We start from the raw sequence: 20,445 nt of genomic DNA on the forward strand, positions 1-20,445 counted from the left end.
AAAGACCTCCGCACCGACTAACGGTGCGGAGATGCCACTCTGCATCCCAGAGCTTCCAGCTAGCAAGACAAAATCATGATAACCAGCTGGACAAGGAAACAATGAACAAATAATAACTATCAGGAACTTAGCATCTGCTGGAGAAGACAGGTCACCAGAAAGATCCAAGAGCGAACTGAACTAATGCAGGAACATTGACAGCTGGCATGGAGTAACGATCTGAGTGGAGTTAAATAGAGCAGCCAACCAAAGGACAAACCACATCACCTGTGTAAGGAACCTCAGAAGCAGCAGCTCCACTCACAGCCACCAGAGGGAGTCCATGGACAGAACTCGCCAAAGTACCATTCACGACCACAGGAGGGAGTTCGACAACAGAATTCACAACAGGATCCAAGGACTGTCAGTGACCACCTTTGAACAGCTGGGAGACCTGATGATCAAAGACCAATCTCTACATCTGTGCCCAGCTGAGGTGAGACAGTTCGTGATGGACCGAGATCCCAAAGACGTGGATAAAGCAGCGCAAATTGCCGGCGCCTATGAGGCCAACCATAAACCGGAAGTGCGGAAGCCAGTCACCGCCAGCTGGAGAGGGGATAAGTCTGCAACCAACGCCAGTACGCCTGCCAACCAACTCACCAGAGGTCCTGTCCCCATTGCCAGCAGGAGAGGGGGTAAGCCTGCAACCAACGCCAGTACGCCTGCCAACCAACTCACCAGAGGTCCTGTCCCCATTGCCAGCAGCATCAGACCTACCACCTACCTTCGCCAGTGTTTTTTCTGCAAGCAGACTGGTCATACCAGCGCCCACTGTCCAGAGAAGCAAGCCCCAGGGCCTAATGCAGCAGTTCTTTTGGTAGGTGGGGTGGTTGGGAGGGTGTATGACAACATGCAGCACGTCACCGTAGGGGGCCATGTCGCTACAGGCCTCAAGGACACCAGGGCTGAAGGAACCCCATCCATCCGCTAAAGAGATTATGCTGGGGAAAACCCTGTCACTTGGGATTGGGGGCATCCGCTGTCCTCTGCCAATGGTCCGGGTATAAATAGATTGGGGTGTCGGGAGTGGGGGGTGAAGGAAGTTGGGCTGTCTGATAATTTGCCCACTGATGTTTTATTGGGGACTGATTTGGGGGCGGATAGCTGCATAATTATGTCCCTGACGCCCCTCCCCAATCGAATGCTGATGATAGCGATGGGAAATTGCATGTGTTACCTGACAATGCTTTACCGATTAATTATGGACCTGATAATAATTTTTCTGAACACGCGAGGGTAAAACTGATGTTGCTGATGATGAAAATGTGCATGTGTTACCTGCTAAACATTTATTTCCTAAGAATGATGTGTTCACAGGTGGTGTAGGAGTGCTCAGCCAAGTCACTCTGTGGGGTGGGATGACTGAGAAACCCCTAACAGGAGCAAGCAATGGTGCTATGGGAAATGGGGAGATGCATGGGAACCGTGAGGAAGGTGATGCCGTGCAACTGACCAGTGCCACGGTCCCATAAGTAGCACTGCTCCTGGGATGTTCGGGGTGGATGAGGAGGTAGTACACATAGCAGCTCCGGCTGAGGGGTCTGTGGAAATCCCCGGGGAGACAGCCTACGTAGCTGCTGTCACCCGCAGAGTGCCCAGAACGCAGATAACGTTCTGCCTTCTGGACCCTCCTCAGTCACAGGCGTGACTGAACCAGAAATGGACCCAGAGCTGCTCTGAGGGTTTCCATGGGGAAGGGACCCTGATGTCGCTTCTGGCTGCCCCTTGCCAGGAGTTCCAGGCTCCTCTGCACTCAGATGCGAGCCTGGAGAAGTTGAGACATCACCAAGACGCCGACCTCCGAGACTGATAAGGAGAGGGTGTTCTGGGATGAGGGAGGTTGTACCAGGAGACAGTACTCGGAAAATCCCAAAAGGAGTGGTTGAGGGAGAGACAGCTGGTTGTCCCGCACCAATTCAGGGGTGAGTTGTTGCAGATTGCCCATGAGATCCCGCTCGCTGAACACTTGGGGATCAGCAAAACAGGCCCGGCTGCCTCAACACTTCTATTGGCCCAAAATGGGGACAAATGTGGCAAACTACTGCCGCTCCTGTATCACCTGTCAAAGAGTGGGGAAGGCGGGGCCTGCTCTTAAAGGGAACCTGTCACCTGAATTTGGCGGGACCGGTTTTCGGTCATATGGGCGGAGTTTTTGGGTGTTTGATTCACCCTTTCCTTACCCGCTGGCTGCATGCTGGCCGCAATTTTGGATTGAAGTTCATTCTCTGTCCTCCGTAGTGCACGCCTGCACAAGGCAATCTTGCCCACCCCCAAGACCAAGAAGCAGGTGATGTCCTTCCTGGGCACTGCAGGGTACTATAGGCGCTTCGTACAGAACTATAGTCGCCTGGAAAACCCCTTGCTGGACCTCACCAGGAAGAAGTTACCCCAAATAGTTGACTGGACTGATGGCTGTGAGGGGGCCTTCCAGGCTTTCAAAACAGCCCTGTGCAACGCTCTGGTGTTAAAAGCAGTCGACCCTTCCTGGTGCAGACCAGCGCCAGAGAGTTTGGCCTCGGTGCTGTGCTCAGCCTAGTAAACTTGCGGTACCAAGAGCACCCCGTGTTGTACCTGAGCTGGAAGCTTCTGCCGAGGGAATTGGCCTATTCCACCATCGAGAAGGAGTGCCTGGCCATGGTTTGGGCTCTGGAGCATTTGCAGCTCTACCTGTACGGTCGCACCTTCACTGTGCTGACTCACCAAAACCCTCTGCACTGGCTACAAGCCATGTGTGGAACCAACGGGAGGTTGCTACGCTGGAACCTTGCCCTCCAGCAGTAGGACTTTACAGTCCAATGAAAAAATGGACAGGGAACATGGCAATACAGATGCGTTGTCCCGCTGTGGCGAACCTACTGAGGTGTGCATGGAGGAGTACTGAAAGGTTCTGCCTCCGCAGCTTCATCCAAAAGGGGAGGTGTCACGATAATGTAAGAATGCCACGGTCTGAGAGATTTTTTCAGAAGGTACCATGGTTCCCGACACACTGCCTAGAAAGCTTTTCTTCTCTGTCTTGGCCTGCAGGCAACTCCCTTCCCCCTGAATACAGCTGTAACTTGAAACTCCAGTGTGTGACTGTGTCCCCTCCCTCCCTCTCAAATGCAGGAGTGTGTAGAAATCTTGTCTGAAAGCCATGTGCTCTCTTGCTTATGTACAACCTTAATAGTAAGGCATAACTTGACCCCAATTAGTGACAGATATGGAAGTTATATATTTGGTATGTGCATCAGCCGGGCCTTCCCACAGTTTTTTTCTAGGTGCAGCGCAGAAATAGATTGTTGCTTAACAGGGGATCATAACATGTCGTGTTTGGGCTCAAATTAACGCCTAGCTCATGCCCGGAAGAAGGGTAGTTCCGTGATCGCTATACGAGGCTGCATCCTGGAGCTATGGGAGATATGAATGGTCCATAACTCTGAGTCCCTCTGAGAAAGTAGGAATGCATTCCATAGCTCCGCCCACTCAGTGATGTACCGACCAAGGGGTATAAGACCCTGAAAGCTCAGTTTTCACTAGCCTTTGACCAGGAAGCTAGCTGAGAGACGCTCTGTAATGCATCTTGATGTATCGCTCGTCCCCCGAGCCACATGGTCTGCCATGAGCTGAAATGATATAAGGAACTGTAAGTGTTTTTTCTTCTGTTAATCCCTTTTTATTTGTAATCGTCTGTATATACCTAATCGTCTCAATTTATAATATCTTTTTATCCTTTAAACACTGCTTACCTTTTTTGGAGTAAAATATAAAATTACTAGCTTTGTCTCTCCTTGCTCGAACTGTCACGTCCTCTGAGGTGAATTACGCTACTAATCTGGGTTGGCTCCGGACCCGTTAATAATTAAGAAATCAGAGCTGGTGGCAGCGGATTTGTTCTGTGCGTTCGGGAGGTTTTGTAGTGACGGCAGCATTGATAATTATTGTTCCCGCCTAAGAGGGAGTAGTTACATCGCCCTCGCTGCAGTGTGCGCTTTGGTCAGTACAAAGTAAGGCAGCCTTTCTGGTGACTAATTATCCTAGGTGCTGTACCCTGACTGACCTAGGGGTAAGAGAGCTGCAAGTTCCAAACCGGAACTGGGAATTGTGATATAGAAAGAACCAGGGGCAACCAAACAACCCCGGTTTGTGACAAATTGGTGTGAGTGGTGGGGATGATAAAGGTATGTTCCCCGTGAACCATGACATACTGCCACTGAAAGTGCCCTAACTAAAGTCACCAATGACCTATTAACCACCAAAGCCAAGCGACACTACTGTGTCCTCCACCTCCTAGACCTGTCCTTTGCCTTTGACACAGTGGACCACTCCCTATTACTTCAGACCCTCTCAACTCTTGGCATCACAGACTTGGAGAGAAGAAAAATAAACCAGCTCACCCGTGATGCATAAGCTGAGCTTATCATGACTGTCATGATTAAGGGAGCTTAGTCTCCAGAAACACGTTGAGATTCACACCCATACGGTTTGTGCTGAAGTTTGTATCCTCTATTTTACAAGTTTGTGAATAAAGAAACTTTTTTTTTTCACGGATTCAGTGAAGCTGGACATTTTCTTCTTTTGGATCACAGACTTGGCCCTATTTTGGATCTCATCATACCTAATAGACCAGACATTCAGCGTCTTCAACTCACACACCACCTCCTCACCTCGCCCCCTATCTGTCGGAGTACCGCAAGGTTCAGTCCGGGGGCCCCTGCTCTTCTCCATTTACACGTTCGGCCTGGGACAGCTTAGAATCCCACGGCTTTCAGTATCATCTCTATGCTGACAACACACAGATCTACATCTCTGGACCAGATATCACCACTCAACTAACCAGAATCCCACAATGTCTGTCCGCTATTTCATCCTTCTTCTCCGCTAAATTTCTAAAACTTAATATGGACAAAACAGAATTCATCATCTTTCCATCATCTCATTCAACCCACTCAACAGACCTATCCATTAAAGTAAATGGCTGCTCACTCTCCCCAATCCCATAAGCTCGCTGCCTTGGGGTAATATTATACTCTGATCTCTCATTCACACTACATATCCAAGCCCTCTCCACATCCTGCTGACTTCAACTCAAAAATATTTCCCAGAATCGTACATAACTCAACCAAGAATCTGCTAGCTAAAACACTAGTCCATACCCTCATCATCTCCTGCCTTGACTACTGCCACCTCCTGCGCTGTGGCCTCCCCTCTAACACTCTCGCACCCCTCCAATCTATTCTAATCTCAGCAGCTTGACTAAACCACCTATCCCGCCGCTATTCCCCAGCCTCCCCCCTCTTTCAATCACTGCACTGGCTCCCCATTACCCAAAGACTCAAGTTCAAAACCCTAACCATGACATACAAAGCCATCCACAACCTGTGCCCGTCATTCATCTGTGACCTTGTCTCCTGGTACTAAACTGCATGCAACCTCCGGTTCTCACAAGATCTCCTTCTCAACTCTTCTCTTGTCTCCTCTTCCCACAATCGCATACAAAATTTCTCCCGCACATCACCCCTACTCTGGGACTCTCTACCACAACATATCAGACACTACCTACCGTGGAAACCTTCAAAAGGAACCTGAAAACCTACCTCTTCCAACAAACCTACAACCTGCAGTAACCATCAAGCCATCAAACCACTGCGAACCAGCTCTGCCCTCACCGATTGTATCCGCACCCAGCCCTTGTAGATTGTGAGCCCTCGCTTCAGGGAGAAGTCCGTGTTTGGGGTCCGCGCACGGACACTAGTAGTAAGCAGTCCTTACTCAACGGAGCTTAACTGGCAAACTCTACTAAAAGCTTTCTTACATTTATCAGCTCATAACTATGAATGTAGTCATAGGTATGTACAGATCAAATAACATGTTCTAGGACAGTGTTTCCCAAACTTCATTTCTCATGGTCCCCAAACAGATCATGTTCCAGAATTTCCTTAGTATTGCACAGGTGATGGAAGCATAATCAAGGTATCAGGAATTCTCTCTCCTGGGCAAAACTATGAAATCCTGAAAACATGATCATTGGTGGGCTGTGTGGACTGGAGTTTTGGAAACACTGTTCTAGGACACAAGGTGAAAAACATCAAACCATGACAATTTAATACATTAGAAAATCCAATTCAGCTTGTTGTAATCTTGCATAGGGAAAACCTTAATTTCACATCAGGATCTGATCCTTTTTCATCTCTAAAGGTACCGTCACACTAAGCGACGCTGCAGCGATACCGACAACGATCCGGATCGCTGCAGCGTCGCTGTTTGGTCGCTGGAGAGCTGTCACACAGACAGCTCTCCAGCGACCAACGATGCCGGTAACCAGGGTAAACATCGGGTTACTAAGCGCAGGGCCACGCTTAGTAACCCGATGTTTACCCTGGTTACCATCGTTAAAGTAAAAAAAACAACCACTACATACTTACCTACCGCTCTGCTTTCCGGCCGCTGTGCTCACAGCCAGTACAGGAGGAGTGCAGAGAAGCACAGCGCCGGGGACAGACAGCGGTTCTTCCCCGACCAGCGACATCACAGCAGGGGCCTGATCGCTGCTGCCTGTCACACTGGACGATATCGCTAGCCAGGACGCTGCAAGGTCACGGATCGCTAGCGATATCGTCTAGTGTGACGGTACCTTTACTGTATAACTCCCACAGCTGTCTGAATGCAGCCCTATCTGGTAAAACTCCTGGAGACCCTCTGAGATCTCATCATGCTTTCACACACAAAATAGCAGTTTTTATAACTGATTTCAAGATTTGCATTTTATTTGGACCCGTTTTCAGAGGTTCACTACTATTTTATACTTTTCTGTCGCATCCGATAATCAGGTCCAGATCCTGCCAGATTTAAGTGTTAAATTTGGGTGGAAAAAGTAACACATTATAGTAGCATGAAGTAATTTACAGCAGAGAGGAAAACCATATGTGTTTCTGTCTCTTTAACACTGCCCTCCTCCCTATGTCCCCATCTCTTGCCTCCTCCCAATTCCAGAAACTCTGATTCTTAACCCAAACCTTCAGTCCTGGGACCGTTACAACAAAAGGAAGTATAGACAAAAAAAAGAAGATAAAAGTAATGTCTTTGTTCTGTCTGGATGGAAAGATGACACTTGGGGAAGAAGTAACAATATCCAGAATTTCTAAATAAAATCTAATCTGGTCCTTTACTAGAGAACCAGTCGCTGGCACACAACCTGGACGAGATTCATGCGGCGCACGCAGAGGTATGTACAATGTTGTATAGTTTAGGCTTTTTGGATATGTAGCCGGGAGCATGCACAGTCTGGACAATACCCCACACTGCATGTTCCTTCTTAGAAAGCGATTGATACTGTGGAGTATTGTAAACGATAGATCATGGGTATATAAATTATATTTACTCACAGATATCAACCACTGGTTTGTAGGCTTAGGGTTTGAAAATGAATATAATATTACAGGATGGAATAAGGGGAACAGACAAAAGAGACAACATTGTCCATCTAGTGCATGACACTTGTTAGCTGGGCTTCTCGTTCTGTGATTATACTGTTGCCCACGTAGGCTACCCGTATGTGGAGTTAGACTCTTTCTGAGTGTATGTGAGATCTGTTCTCACGGCATTTTAATGCTCTGTTACCCATTATAGATGCTTTGTTTTTGAAGCTTTAATCCACATTTATCTCTGTATCCTTCACATCCCAGTTCTGATATTCTCTCTCCCTATACTGCCATATAAGGCCCTTTAGTGCTATTTCCCTGGACACCACTGACCTTAGATGTGTGGGAATTGTTCTTTGCCCAAAGATGAATGGCTGTGGTTAGACAGAGAATTATTTGACTGCCATTACTGAAACCATTTTTCACTTATAAATGGACTGCATGGTGTTACATATACTCTCTACTGGATTTTTTTTATCTGACATGATATTAATGTCACTAACTACACGTTAAACTAATATTCCCCAGTCTGTATATGAATGAATGTCTCTTCAAAAGTAACCACCAGTGATGCCATTGTTGCTCTTATTGGCCAGTAGAAACTCAAAGAGAGAATGGACACTAGAGCGGAATAAGATTCTATAGAACTTTATTAGAAAAAATCTTTTTTTTTTAAAAGCCATGTAGAACGGCAATTATATATATATATATATATATATATATATATATACTGTATATATATATATATATATATACTGTATATATATATATATATAGACGGACACAATTATAAGGTGACAGACGAACATCCTAGTACCACGTGCAGGAGCAAAGTATTGCAGGAATGATCAAAAATAGCCACTTAGTGGTACAGGTAAACCACACAGAGATCATTACATTATCCCATCTAATTTCACAATATGTTTGGTGTGGTAAATAGAAGTATATATATTTATAGGCTAAAGGCTCAAAATATCACATCAAATCAATTCAACCGGCCAAGTCACAATAAAGTGCAAAAGAGTAATAGTAAAGCCCCGATGCATAAACATTTGCTAGTGCAATAGGTAAGTACCTTACTGGATAAATACAAATGCTCATGAATACTAAAATAATACAGTGAAGCATACATAAGAAGCATATGAGAGAGATCTCATTGCGCTATAGATAATAAGGCTCGAAAAAAGTGAAATCAACTACTTGAAATGAAATGATACAGTGCGTTTCGCACACTTGCTTCTTCGGGGGGCGTCACTGTATTATTTCATTTCAAGTAGTTGATTTCACTTTTTTTGAGCCTTATTATCTATAGCGTAATGAGATATTTCTTATATGCCTCTTATGTATGCTTCACTGTATTATTTAGTATTCATAACCATTTGTATTTATCCAGTAAGGTACTTACCTATTGCACTAGCAAATGTTTATGCATTGGGGCTATACTATTTATTGATCTATTGTGACTATTTTTGATCATTCTTGCAATACTTCGTCGCTGCACGTGGTACTAGGATGTTCGTCTGTCACCTTATAATTGTGTCCGTGTATATATATATATATATATATATATATATATATATATATATATTTATGATTGCCATTCTACATGGCTTTTTAAAAAAAAAAAAAAGATTTTTTCTAATAAAACTCTATAGCATCTTATTCAGCTCTAGTGTCCATTCTCTCTTTGGGTTTCTATACTTCATATGGTAGAGCTTATGTAATTTATGCCACGTTTTTTGGTTTATTGTTATTGGCAAGTGTAGCAGGAGAAAGAACGTTTCTTAACAACCAAGAATCAGACATGCCAGTTTGTTATAATTTTCAAGATCATAGCGAAACAAAGAGCTTGGTCTTGGAGTATATGGTTTATTGGATTTTTTTTTTTTGCTACTTGCTTGTCGTGGTTGCAGAACCTAGCAGACTTTGGCCACATGACTTGTGTTGTGGTCAAGATCGCTGTATAGCCCTAGTCTATAGGAAACATCTCATTACACATTGACAATCCTTAAGTGACCTATTTGTGTTATTTGCATTATTAAAATAAATGATTCATGCTAAGTTACAAAGTAAAAACAGTATGTGGGCCACAGCCATATTCATAGCTTGATATAGGGTCATTATCGAGTTAAATTCACATCTCCTGTCTGAACATTGAAGTCGATGTTATATTTGGAATGTCTTATCTCTACACAGCTCTCCCTCATCATGAAACGATTAACAACTCCTCATCTGGAGGGGCACTTCTTCCCTCGTTTTTTGGGTCTGTTTAGAAGATGCCGATCCTCTCCTCAACCACTTGATGCACCTCCTAAGGGGCAGCTACGTCTTCACTCACTTCCTGGAGCTTTTCTATTCGTAGGTATATTTCTTGTATTAATAGGTCTAACTGTGGCTGTCATTGGCTACTGGCCTCTCAAATCCAACAGTCAATTGACTTCAATGCCTTCTTCACAACCCCAGCAATCTGAAGAGAGACTGAAGCTGATTGGTCCTGTCATAATGGGATTTGGTCTTTTTGTATTTATATGTGCTAATACACTTCTCTATGAAAACCGGGACATGGAAACAAGGAGACTCCTCCAAACCAGTGTAGTCACACAGGAACTTGCTGACATGGCTTTATCTGCTAATAGTGGGGTGAAGGTGCAAGCCCAGCATACATGGAGTGACAGTTCTGGAGAGTTGGACAACAGACGGAATATATTAATTAGGGCACAACTTTTATGTCCCCCCATGAATGACCTCTCTCTTTCTCTTGTGAGTATACACTCAGATCCATGTATTTCATCCCTGCCACAACTGGGCGAGAGAATGAAGCTCAAAGAGGAAGCAGAAAGATGCTACAGCTCTGATGTCAAGCTAAATATGAGTATGAGACCAGTAAAAGAAGGTGTTCTAGAGATTCCTCATAGAGGCCAAAAATGTCGTAGTAGGCCAAGACTGGAAATCGTTGATGGTGGGAATGCAAAAGTAAATGAAGCTTCAGAGGAAGTGTTAATCGGAAGTAGGGAGAGTAGTCAAGAGACTGTACCTGAAGTGGTATGAAATGTCACAATATGTAAGAAGATGATGAGTTCACAACATTTATTTCTGACTGCTAGAGTAGGATGACTTTATAGTGCTTAGGGGAAAAGTGGTTTATTAACATGAGGTTGTCTATGGGTATACCTGAATCCTTCATGAAATGAAGGTAGAACAATGAGGCAGTATAATGCTGCAGCTCCAGTGTATTATGCAGCATGTGCCATCATGATAACTCTTACAAAATGTGCACCTAATAAATGACTGATTTACAGTTCCATTTTTACAACTCTAAGAACGTGACCCATTTATATATTTTATTTTTTTCCATATGTACGGTATTAAATAAGGCCAAACATTTTCCCACATTGAACACGACTATCAAGTGGATGGAACATCCCATTATTTTTACCCTCATGAATTCTGTATGGAACAGTGGATTTCCACCTGTGGTTGAGAGCAATTCACTAATTTTACTAGGATGCACAAAGTAACGTCAGCTGCATGTAACTTTTATCATATGAATTAACAACCTACCGTTAATGTTTAGCGTCAGTGTTTGCAGTAATTTCATCTCATTGTATACATTTATAAAGTCATAGCTGTGATATGATGTGTTGTGATGTTTGTGACCTGTTGCTTTTTTATCTCTTTGGATATCACTACTATCAGGTTATGGTCTGCTTTCATGGCATCCCTTGCTTTGTGTGTGGTCACAGACTTGAGAAGGCTCTCCACCTAAGCACTCCTGTATTCTCTTTGAGAAAGCTCTTAGGCTACGTTCACATTTGCGTTGTGCGCCGCTGCGTCGGCGACGCAACGCACAACGCAAATAAAAACGCACCAAAACGCACGCAAAAACGCGTTTTGCGACGCATGCGTCCTTTTTTGCCAAAATTTGGACGCAAGAAAAATGCAACTTGTTGCGTTTTCTGCGCCCGACGCTTGCGGCAAAAAAAACGCATGCGTCGCACAACGCAGCACAACGCATGTCCATGCGTCCCCCATGTTAAATATAGGAGCGCATGACGCATGCGTCGCCGCTGCGTCGCCCGACGCAAACACACAAAACGCTAATGTGAACGTAGCCTTACCAGACATGTTGGGAGACGGCTTATCTCCATGGCAACAATGCGATTGGCCTTCCAAAATCAGATATGCCCGATCAACATCTTACCCAACAATCAGTTGTCCTGGCTTCCTTACACATTAAACTGTCAGATTAAAATAGAAGTGTGTTCGGCTGTAATTAATCAATCAGTACCTTTACTACATTTGACACACAAACAGATCTTTTGAAAAAGCATTTCTCAAGTCAGTTTATCATATGCCAATCACCTTTAGTCAGGGTAAACAAACACTCCATGAGATAGTAAATTCATCCCACTCACCATATTGTCATGCCCCTGTGGGTGGGACGACATGATTTGCAAGAGTCGGCATCATCATCTGTTCTCTGCAAAACTCTCCCACGCACGCAACTATATTTCATACAAGTCATTGAACCTCTGAAGACAGGTGTACGCTTTCCAGCTTCAGAGGTACACTGCGCATGTCCACAGGCAAAGAAGAAGCCTTCTGTCAATGGAGGAGCTGAAGATGAAGCTCCTTCTTTGCCTCTGGACATGCGCAGTGTACATATGAAGCCAGGAAGCATACACCTGTCTTCAGAGGTGGAATGACTTGTATGAAAGAAAGTTATGTGCATGCATGAGAGAGCTTTGCAGAGAGCAGACGATGACGCCGACTTTTGAAATTCATGTTCTCACACCCACAGGGGCATGACTAGTCTGGGTAAACAATCACCCCTTTGACTAGTCAAAATGTTGACATTTTCTAAATAGACTTTAGAAAGACTTTTTCTAAAGATCTGTTTATGTGTCAAATGTATTAAAGAGACTGTTAGGGTATGTTTCCACATTCAGGAAACGCTGCGTTTTTGACGCTGCGTTGAGCCGCAGCGTAAAAAACGCAGCATCCAGATGTTACAGCATAGTGAAGGGGATTTAATTAAATCCTGTCTCCACTATGCATTAAAAGACGCATGCGGCATACCCGTGGACATGCAGCACGTCTTTTAAGAACGCAGCATGTCCTTGCATTGCTGAAACAACGCAGGTGACCTGCCAGTGACCTCAGATGCAGATTTGGTCAGGATTTTTCCTGCATAAAATCCTGACCAAATCCTGATGCAATCCTGAATGTGGACACATACCCTTAGGCAGGGAATTCATGCAGGAACATACTTGTGGTTTGGTGGGGCATGAGGGACCTGTCAGGTTCATTTTAACATCTCAAGGGTCTGACCGGGTTAAATGCATTTTAAGAATAGAATACAAGTCTTATACATGTCCTATACTGTGTGAATAGTAAGAGCTATATGTATTGCAACACCCCAAAAAAGGTCAGCCTTTCTGTTCTCTATTCCTGAAAGAAGACATTTGATTATGAACATGTTGGTCCGTACATTATGCCTTGTTCCGACCAGTACTCTTTCCAATAGATACATCATAAACTATGTTAATGATTAGTGATGAGCGAACGTGCTCGCCACTGCTCGTTACTCGCCCGAGTATCACTATGCTCGGTGTACTTGACGAGCACCGAGCATTTCCGGGATTATTCAGCGGTAACTATTTTCCCAAAAAATTCACCCCCCCCAAAAAAAAAAAACTATACAGTGAGTTCTGTCAGACTGAGGCCTGTTTAAAAATCATAGTTTGTCAGGCGTACGTAGCATAGTAGTGTGTGCTAGCCTTGTGTCACTTTTTTTGTTTGGTGTTTTAAATTCACCAAAAAAGGCCTCATATATCTGCGTGCTCCAAGTTTGGGCATTTTAGGCCGTTTTGCCACTGTTTTTGCTGTCTGTTACTCTAATTATATACAACACTATTTGGCATTTAAAAAAAAAAACGCCACATATTTGCCAGTGTGGTATTTCTGTGACAGCCCTCAAATATCAGCATGGTCCAAGTTTGGGCATTGTAGTCCGATGACCCACTGTTTTTGCTGTCTGTTACTCAAATTATATACAGCACTATTTGGCATAAAAAAATAAATAAAAAGGCCACATATTTGCCAGTGTGGTATTTCTGTGACAGCCCTCATATTTCTGTGTGCTCCACGTTTGGGCATTGTAGGCCGGAGGACCACCTTTTTGCTGTGTTACTCTAATTATATACAGCACTATTTAGCATAGAAAAATATAAGAAGGCCACATATTTGCCAGTGTGGTATTTCCGTAACAGCCCTGATATTTCTGCATGCTCCAGGTTTGGCATTGTAGGCCTGTGTACTTCTTTTCTTGCTGTCTGTTACTGTTAAATATGCTTATTTCGCACATTTATTCAATCAGGACAGTTTACCAGATGCAATACTCTTAAAAAAAAAATGTCATGATATTTTCATAAAAAATGTAGTGGTTTATTGGATTGTCCACAGAAAAACCACATTGCAGCAAAAGTTACGAACAGATTGTCCATTTGTTCTTCATTTTTCCTGAGATCGTAAAAGGCGTCTGTCTTTCTGTCATGGAATAGAAGTCATTATGGCTACCAGCTGTTCATTCCTTCTGTAAGTAGTCTGAAGTCCATGGAGAATGAAGGAGAGAAGGCAGGAGGTGACAGCCCCCACTCTTCTGTCAATCTCGGTTATATGTCCCATAGAGCACATGTTATCTCTATATGGTGTTCACTAAAGGCCCCTTCACATTTAGCGACGCTGCAGCGATACCGACAACGATCCGAATCGCTGCAGCGTCGCTGTTTGGTCGCTGGAGAGCCGTCACACAGACCGCTCTCCAGCGACCAACGATGCCGGTAACCAGGGTAAACATCGGGTAACTAAGCGCAGGGCCGCGCTTAGTAACCCGATGTTTACCCTGGTTACCATGCTAAAAGTAAAAAAAAACAAACACTAGATACTTACCTACAGCCGTCTGTCCTCCAGCGCTGCGCTCTGCTTCTCTGCTCTCCTCCTGTACTGTCTGTGAGCCGGAAAGCAGAGCGGTGACGTCACCGCTCTGCTTTCCGGCTCACAGCCAGTACAGGAGGAGTGCAGAGCGCAGCGCTGGAGGACAGACAGCGGTAGGTAAGTATCTAGTGTTTGTTTTTTTTAACTTTTAGCATGGTAACCAGGGTAAACATCGGGTTACTAAGCGCGGCCCTGCGCTTAGTTACCCGATGTTTACCCTGGTTACCAGTGAAGACATCGCTGGATCGGTGTCACACACGCCGATCCAGCGATGTCTCCAGGGAGTCCAGCGACGAAATAAAGTTCTGGACTTTATTCAGCGACCAACGATCTCCCAGCAGGGGCCTGATCGTTGGTCGCTGTCACACATAACGATTTCATTAACGATATCGTTGCTACGTCACAAATAGCAACGATATCGTTAACAATATCGTTATGTGTGAAGGTACCTTTATACTCTGAGCTATATTTACAGGAATAGCTTTTGTAATGTAAGCGAAAGGCAATGTGCTCAGTACAGAATTGAGAATAAGAATAATTAAATTAATAATTAATATTTAACAATTCCATCTTTTGAGGGTGACAGACATTGAAACCCTCAAAGTAAATATATAATAAGATCATCTTTCTTCTTTTCTTCTTTGGCAAAATGTAATGTTAATAATAATAATATTAATAATAATACTCAATAACATAATGATATGTAAATTCATGTTATGGTAAGCCGTGACGATATTCATCTAAAATATATAATTATACTTCCCTATACATAATTGAAGCATCTCAGGTCTGATCATCATCTGATGTCATCTGGTCTTCATCTTGATGTCTTCTTCTTGGTTCTTTTAAAACCATCTTTATTATAATTCTTTTGAAATGACATGTAGATATTGTAAAAACCGTGTCATGTGTCAATCAAAGTCCATAAATTCAAATGTTGATAAGAAAACAAAGTCCATAGATGAAATGTAGCTTTAATATCAGTGCAGTGTCACCTGGACACACCTGGACTTACATTGGCTCGCCTTGAAAATCATCTGGAATCCTCCATATCATCCGCACTGGTCTTGGAACAGGTGTGACGTCTTTGGTCAGCACAGAAAGTGTTAAAATGACTCTTCCTTGCTAATCATAGCACCATAACCAGTCCTTAGTGCACAGGACACATATCAAAATTGTAGTGTCCTGACAATTACCTTATTGTTCACCAGCTTTCATGGAAGTCTTATAGGTGGTAGAAAACTACTGGAACATGATAAAATGTGATAACACAGTTCATCTTGGTATCATGGGATCATCGTCCTCTCCAATTGTGGTTATCAGTTTAGATACTGTACTCATAGTACTGTACTCAACATCGATATTGAAGGATGAGCAGACCAATTTTAGAGTATCCGAGAATGATGTGAGGAGGCAGTTTAAGTCACTTAACATTGGTAAAGCTGCAGGACCAGATGGACTCAGCTCACGTGTCCTTAAAGTTTGTGCAGACCAGCTGTGTACTGTCTTTACGCGCCTATTTAATGGAAGTCTACAAACACAGAGGGTACCAGTGTTATGGAAAACTTCCTGTCTGGTGCCGGTACCCAAGACTTCTTCTCCTGCAACCCTAAATGACTATCATCCTGTAGCCTTAATATCTCACGCTATGAAGGCCTTGGAAAGATTAGTGCTTGCTCACTTAAGACCAAGGGTCAATGCTTTTATCGATCCCCTTCAGTTTGCTTACCGACATAGATTGGGGGTGGATGATGCTATCCTTTCTCTGTTACATAGGGTACATTCATTTCTGGAGACTGACGGAACCACGGTGCGAGCGATGTTCTTCGATTTCTCGAGTGCATTTAACTCCCTGCAGCCACTTTTACTACACAAAAAGATGACTGATATGAAGGTTGAGGAGGGGATGAGAAATTGGATAACTGACTACCTATCAGATCGGCCACAGTTTGTACAGATGGGAGCAGTGGTGTCAAGCAGATTACTGAGCAGTGTTGGTGCCCCCCAGGGAACGGTGCTTGTGCCCTTTCTATTCACACTGTATACTTCAGACTTTCAGTATAAATCTGGACTTTGCCACCTTCAAAAATTTTCGGATGACTCCGTGGTTGTGGGATGCATTAGGGAAGATCAGGGGGATGAGGAATACAGAAGGGTGGTGTCGAATTTCGTGGATTGGTGCAATGGTAACTATCTACAACTAAATGTTAAGAAAACCAAGGAGTTGGTGGCCAACTATAGCAGGATTAAGTTGGAATGCTTACCGATCACTATTGCTGGTCAGGAGGTAGAGCAGGTGGAGAGTTACAAATATTTGGGGGTCCATTTGGATAGCAAACTGGACTGGAGATGCCACTCAGAGTTTGTCTACAAGAAGGGGATGAGCAGACTGTATTTCCTAAGGAAACTGAGGTCTTTTAATGTGTGCAGCAAAATGTTAGAAATGTTCTACCAGTCTGTGGTGGCAAGTGCCATCTTTTTTTGCAATCATGTGCTGGGGGAGTAGTGTGCGGGCCTCTGATGCTAATAAGCTGAATAAGATTATTAAGAAGGCAAGTTCTGCTGTGGGCTGTAATCTGGACTCTTTTGGGGAGGTAGTGGAGAAAAGAACTCTGAAAAAGTGTATGGCAATTATGAACAATAATGCACATCCACTATATGAGCTATTCATGAGACAAAAGAGCACCTTCAGCAACCGGCTAATACTTCTGAGGTGTAAGAAGGAAAAATATAGGAAATCGTTTGTGCCAACTGCTATGGGAATGTACAACAATAACATTAGGGTTAAACCACCAAGGTGAATGTCTACTTATTTCTCTACATTTCAGTTCACTTGTTGTGTATGTCCTATTCTAATGTATAATGTTCTTCGGTCAACAAACTGTCATGTCAACTATGTAATTCCTTTATGATTTTTATGTTTAAGTCGTGCTGCTGTGATACCATAATTTCCCACGGGATCAATAAAGTGTATCGTATCGTATCGTATCGTATCGTAGTTGTCAGTGATGGATACTGCAGTTATGGTTGTCAGTGATGGATACTGCAGTTGTGGTTGTCAGTGGTGACATGAATTGTAATTGACACAGTCTATTATTACTCAGAAATCATATCACATTGTTACCTTGTGAAACTTCTGGATAACAGCTTTTTCTTCTTACAACATTTAAGAATCAGTTGAATTTAGAAATATGAAAAGTCTTTATTAACGTAACTCCAGTATCTTGATTGAAGTCTTCATTCCCTATCCTATACTAAATCTGGTAATTTTCCTAACCTATAATATCACAGCGTACCATAGCAATCAATAATATCCATATAATTATTGTCAGAATATTAATAGAGAATTCATATTTGGAAAAATAAAATAATAATACATTATTAACCATATTCTTCATGTGATGGAACATTTTTATGTCATAGGTGTAATTTCTTTTTGAACCCATAGATGTCAGTGTGTCTTTTATGTAACAAGTGTTTCCATCTTTATTACTAAAACAAATTATATTTATTAGACCAATAATATGTAAGAATGTATAGCCATGAACCAAAATAAGAATATGGGTATGTTCACACGTTCCTGATTTCCATCCTTTTTTTTTCAGGACTGAAACCGCAGCTCTTGGCAGAAAACGCAGGTCCTTTTTTTGGTCCTTTTTTTGTGCTTTTTTGGTGCGTTTTTTGATGCGTTTTTTGATCCTTTTTTTAATGCAGTTTTCTATGCAGAGTCTGTGTGTTTTCTAGGAAGTTTTTTTAGGGTTAAAATGGCTGAAAATACCCTAACCCTACCCCTAACCCTACCCCTACCCCTAACCCTACCCCTAACCCTAACCCTATTCTAACCTTAGTGGAAAAAAAAAATTCTTAATTTTTTTATTGTCCCTACCTATGGGGGTGACAAAGGGGGGGGGTGTCATTTACTATTTTTTTATTTTGATCACTGAGATATAACCTATCTCAGTGATCAAAATGCACTTTGGAACGAATCTGCCGGCCGGCAGATTCGGCGGGCGCACTGCGCATGCGCCCGCCATTTTGCAAGATGGCGGCGCCCAGGGAGAAGACGGCCGGACGGACACCGGGAGGCCGGGTAAGTATAAGGGGGGGAGATTAGGGCACGGGGGGGCATCGGAGCACGGGGGGGGCATCGGAGCACGGGGGTGGGGCATCGGAGCATGGGGGGGTGGGATCGGGGCAGCCACACTCCGCCCACGCACTTCCGCCCGCTTCCCCGCACTTCCTGCTGCAGCGGTTCGGCACCACAAACCGCAATAAAACCCGCAGATATATTTTTGATCTGCGGGTTTTACTGCGGGTTTGACCTCACAATGGAGGTCTATGGGTGCAGAACCACTGCGGCTCCGAAAAAAAGAAGTGACATGCTCCTTTTTTCCCGCAGCTATTCAGCGCGGCTTTTTTTTTGAAATTCAGGATCATGTGCACAGCGGTTCCTGTTTTCCATAGGGTACATTGTACTGTACCCTGCATGGAAAACAGCTGCGGAACTGCAGCGGCAAAAACGCTGCGGTTCCGCAGTAAAAAACGCACTGTGTGAACATGGCCTATAGGAGTAAATGAGTGAATAGGTGAAAGAATTGTTGTATTTAAATCAAATTGAAACATTTCTCTTACAATGAAACCATAGGATCACTATATTTAATGCAGCAATATTCTTGTACTAGACATTACTTTATTAAATATAGACTTTTTTCTTCTTGAGATAAAAAAATTAAGAATAAGAATGAAGTAAAAATAAAAATGAAAAATAAAAATTAGAATAAAAATAAGGCTTTTATGTGTTGACTAGATGGTGGCCCGATTCTAACGCATCGGGTATTCTAGAATATGCATGTCCATGTAGTATATTGCCCAGCCACGTAGTATATTGCCCAGCCACGTAGTATATTGCCCGGCCACGTAGTATATTGCCTAGTGACGTAGTATATTGCCCAGTCACGTAGTATATTGCCCAGACACGTAGTATATTGCCCAGACACGTAGTATATTGCCCAGTGACGTAGTATGTTGCACAGCCCACGTTGTATATTGCCCAGTCACGGAGTATATTGTCCAGCCATGTAGTATATTGCCTAGCCCACGTAGTATATTGCCCAGCGACGTAGTATATTGCCCAGTGACGTAGTATATTGCACAGCCCACGTAGTATATTGCCCAGCCACGTAGTATATTGCTCAGTCACGTAGTATATTGCCCAGTCACGTAGTATATTGCCCAGTCACGTAGTATATTGCCCAGTCACGTAGTATATTGCCCAGCCACATAGTATATAGCAGAGCCACGTAGTATATTGCCCAGCACAGAGCCATGTAGTATAGAGACTTTAAAAAAAAATAAACATATACTCACCGATAGCCCGTTGAAGTCATGCTATATTCACCCTCCGCCGCCTTTCCCGCTCTTCGCCACGCTCCCTGGATCGCTCCATTGCAAGCGGCAGCTTGCGGTCCCAGGGTTGGTGTGAGCAGGACCTATGATGACGTCGCGGTCACATGACCGTGACGTCACGGCAGGTCCTTGTCGCACACCAGCCCTGGGACGGAACCGGAAGCTGCTGCTTGCAATGGAGCGGTCCCGGGAGCGTGGCGAGGAGCGAGAAAGGCGGCCGAGGGTGAGTATAGCAGGTTTTGTTTTTTTTTAAATTATTTTTAACATGACATTTTTACTATTGATGCTGCCTAGGCGGCATCAATAGTAAATAGTTGGGGGGACACAGGGTTAATAGCAGCGGTAACGGAGTGTGTTACACCGTGGGCCATTACCGCTGCCATTAACCTTGTGTGAGCGGTGAGTGGAGGGGATTACAGAGTGGGCGCCGGGCAGTGAGTGCAGGGGAGTAGGGGAGGGACTAATCGGACTGTGGCCGTCGCTGATTGGTCGCGGCTGCCGAGACCAATCAGTGAACGAATAACCGTGACAGAAGGACAGACAGACAGACGGAAGTACCCCTTAGACAATTATGTATATAGATGATAAATGCAGAGGTTATGTC

At 43.8% G+C, this 20,445-nt stretch overlaps 1 long non-coding RNA gene across 3 annotated transcripts in view; it reads left to right on the forward strand.

The window, feature by feature from the left end:
• Positions 1–7,014: 7,014 nt before the first annotated feature.
• Positions 7,015–20,445, forward strand: part of LOC138669915 (uncharacterized) — a 151,275-nt gene continuing 137,844 nt past the window's right edge. For 2 of the 3 annotated variants that reach the window (XR_011319264.1, XR_011319265.1), the window contains exons 1-2: positions 7,015–7,243; positions 9,636–9,797. This is a non-coding gene — a long non-coding RNA (uncharacterized lncRNA). Of the gene's footprint in view, positions 7,244–9,635; positions 11,070–20,445 lie in introns of those variants that run through there. The other variant, XR_011319263.1, reaches the window with a different exon arrangement.

Source organism: Ranitomeya imitator, chromosome 3 (assembly GCF_032444005.1).
Source record: "Ranitomeya imitator isolate aRanImi1 chromosome 3, aRanImi1.pri, whole genome shotgun sequence".
Taxonomy (NCBI): domain Eukaryota; kingdom Metazoa; phylum Chordata; class Amphibia; order Anura; family Dendrobatidae; genus Ranitomeya; species Ranitomeya imitator.